At 43.8% G+C, this 3,609-nt stretch overlaps 1 non-coding gene across 1 annotated transcript; it reads right to left on the bottom strand.

Moving 5' to 3' along the window:
• Positions 1-1,517: 1,517 nt before the first annotated feature.
• On the bottom strand, positions 1,518-1,625 carry LOC114092272 (U6 spliceosomal RNA). The gene has a single exon (XR_003582661.2). It is a non-coding gene; the product is annotated as a U6 spliceosomal RNA (small nuclear RNA).
• Between the last annotated feature and the right edge of the window lie 1,984 nt (positions 1,626-3,609).

The raw sequence follows: 3,609 nt of genomic DNA, 5'->3' as shown, positions 1-3,609 counted from the left end.
GCATCCCATGTAGGCCTCCTTGGAGTCCTGTCCATGAGCCTCCATGATCCAATCAGGGCCTGTAAGCCCCAAAGCCCCACCTCTGAAACTTGCTGTATTGGGAACCACACTTTCAAGTACATGAGTCTTTGGGGGACATTCCAGATCCAAACCCAAACAACCTGGATAATCAAGGATAAGCCTTAACTTAATCAAATCTGCAAAGTCCCTTATACCATGTGAAGTAACATAGCAGCAGGTTCCAAGGACTTGACTGCAGTCATTTGAAAGGAGCTGCTATTCAGGCCACCACAGCCACCAAGCCTCACCCAGTTGGAACATAAGCAACAGATTCTACTCAGATGTCCAACTTTAGCCCTAAATTAACTAAGACAGGGAGAGAAGTGGCACCATGGTAGAAGTATTTATTTTTTATTAAAACAAATATAACACAAATTTTAGCCTACTGACCATTTTTAAGTATACAGTTCAACAGTGTTAAGTACCTTTACGTTGTTGTGTAATAATTCCTCAAAATTTATCGCATCTTACAGATCTGAAACTCCATACCCATTGTCCTTCCCCTAAGCTCCAGCAACCATCATTCTACTTTTTGTCTCGGTGAAACTGACTACTCTGCTGGCCGTGGTGGCATTTTGGAAGCTGTATATGAATTATGGGTTTGTTTGAGCCAACTTAAGTCAGGGAAGCTGCTTTTCTGGGAACTGCTGGGTGAAATTCTCCAGTTTGAGAAAGTCCAGATCATACTGGCGTCCTGGCTCACAGCCTTAGGATCAAACACAGTCTCCTGGGGATGGGCGTCACCTGTCACACTGGAACAAGACCCCTCCCACACTGAAACCTTATCCCTGCTTTTGATGTACTTCCCCTTAAATAAAGAATTGGGGCCTTTTTCTGCCCTCCAGGTCCCTATCAGGGCTAGAAGAACCATCAGGTGCCCTGCTTTCTAAATCTAATCTCTGGCTTTGTCTTTATTTCTTACTGATTATGTCAGACTTTTTATTTTCCCAGGCAGCTCACACCTCCCAGGAGTATCAACTGCTCCGCCAGGTGCTGGTGACCTGGCAGTGGTCATACCTATAATTCTTTGTGGCAGAGGCCTGCCACAATGCTGAGGCACCTGCAGAGGCCCCCTGTTCACCAGTTCTTGCAATCATGCCATAAATATTTCAGACATGTCACTCACTTGTATGGCATGAGTTTATTGAAGGGATAGGAAACGGAAAGGGGGACACTCTCCAGGGAGAGAGTGGGTCCTCTCAGAGAGGACTTCTTGCCCTCCAGTTTTATTGGGGAACTCAGGGAAGTTTCCAGAGAATCCTGCCCAGCTTCATTTTTTGACATTTGACTAACAGCATAGAAACTGCAGAGACCTCCTAGAAGAGAGGATGGTATGGTGCTCACAGAGTTAGAGTTTTTAAGGAAATGGAGTCCCCCAGTTTTACCTCAATTTCCAGCCCCCTTAATTGGTTTATTGCCCTTTGAATAGCCCCTGAAAGCTTTTTTATTTTTTATTTTTTAATATAGAACGCTTCACGAATTTGCGTGTCATTCTTGCGCAGGGGCCATGCTAATCTTCTCTGTATCATTCCAATTTTAGTTATCTGTGCTGCTGAAGCGAGCACCCCCTGAAAGCTTTCTTTGTGAGGGTCTTGCTTTTTTGGCTGCCAAGGCATTGGTGTTGGAACACAGTTTTGATAAAGGATGGTCCAGGATGTGACTTGATTTTGAAACAATAACTTTTCTCAGAGGCATGTAAGATGGCTGGGGGACGTTTTTAACATTCTAGGCCCCCATCTTCCAGTTGCTTGCCCATCAGAGCTCCCTGTGGTTTTCAGTGGTCCTTCATTTTCCTTTCCCTGCTCACCCATCCATGAATGACTAGCTACCCAACACCAGCTACTCCAGAGACTGAGGCAGGAGAATTGCAAGTTCAAGGCAGCCTAAACAACTCAGCAAGTCCCTGCTCAAGATAAAAAAAAGTACTAAGGATGTAGCTCAATGGATTGAATCCCCAGGAACAGAAAGAAGGAAGGAAGGAAGGAAGGAAGGAAGGAAGGAAGGAAGGGAGGGAGGGAGGGAGGAAGAAAGACATACTTGACTATTCTAGGTACTTCATGTAAATGGGATCATATAGTATTTGCCTTTTTGTGACTGTCTTATTTCATTCAGTATAATGCCCTCCATGTTCATCTGTATTGAAGCATGTGTCAGAATTTCCTTCCTTTTCAAGCCTAAAAAATATCCCATCATATCTGTACCACATATACATTCATCACTCGTCTACCAGTGGATATTTGGGTTGCTTCCACCTTTTGGCTATTGTGAATAATGCTGCTGTGAACATGGATATATAAACAACCCTTCAAGCCAGGCATGGTGGCACACACCTATCATTCCAGCAGCTCAGAGGCTGAAGCAAGAGGATCACGAGTTCAAGGCCAGCCTCAGCAACTTAGCAAGACCTTGTCTCAAAATAAGAAATTAAAAAGTTGGGGATGTATCTCAGTGGTTAAATGCCCCTGAGTTTCATCCCTGGTACCAAAAAACAAACAAACAAAAAATCCCTTCAAGACCCTGCTTTTATTTCTTAGGGGTACATACCTAGAAGAGATATTGTTGGATTTAATTTTTTGAGGAATAGCCATACTATTTTCCATAATGAAAAGTTTAATATTAATGAAAGTCAAAACCAGAGATGTCTCAAAGAACATAGAATGACTGGAGGCAGGGACTGATGGAAACGTCAAGGGGAGCCCAAGCTGGTTGCTGTGACAACCTCTCAGCACACCTCCTCTCTGCCTCCTCACAATCTGGTTAGTCCGTGGCCTCCCTGGGTGCACGTCATCTCTCCTTTACTTTGTTAGTGTATAAGCACTTTTTTTTTATTCTAATAACTTCTGAAATAAGCAAAACACATGTGATTATATTTTCCATTAGAAAACCTTGCCAGATATATTTAGTTCACTGGAAGAATGAGGGAAATGGAGAGATTTGGTGTTTGCAAGATGATGGGGTTTGGAAAACACAGCTCAGAACATAACTTGAACTTTCTGGTCACCTGCCCCTACTGCAATGAAACTGCAATAATCAAATCCAGTGACCGCTGTCTATGTTGGCCTCTCAGCTTGACTTTTTCTCCTGGGAAACATCTCTTCCTCAGCTTTCATCAACATGTCTCTTCTGTGTGTCCTCCTTTCTCTTTAGTTGCTCATTCTCCATCTCTCTATCCGCTCCTTTTCCTCTGCCTAGTTCTTTAGTGGAAGTGATGTTCAAAGTTCTGATCTCATCTTCACAATCTCCCGCCATAAAGGTAGATGAACTCATGCTAGTGATTCCCAAATTCTCATCTCCTGCTCTCTTCAGAGATCCATACCCAGCTTTCCAAGTGTCCACTGGGTACTCACACCTGAGTATCTGCTTTAATCAGCTTTTGCATTGCTATGACCGATATACCTGACAAGAACAACTTAGAGGAGGAAAGGTTTATTTTGGCTTTCAACTTCAGAGGTTCAGTCATGGTCGGCCAACTCCATAGCTCTGGGCCCAAGATGAGGCTGTACATCATGGGAGAAGCATGTGGCAGTGGAAAGTAGCTCAGGACATGGC

The sequence above is a fragment of the Marmota flaviventris genome, chromosome 12, assembly GCF_047511675.1.
Source record: "Marmota flaviventris isolate mMarFla1 chromosome 12, mMarFla1.hap1, whole genome shotgun sequence".
Classification (NCBI taxonomy): domain Eukaryota; kingdom Metazoa; phylum Chordata; class Mammalia; order Rodentia; family Sciuridae; genus Marmota; species Marmota flaviventris.
The sequence above is the reverse complement of the archived record's forward strand: the minus strand, read 5'-3'. Positions and strand labels throughout refer to the sequence as shown.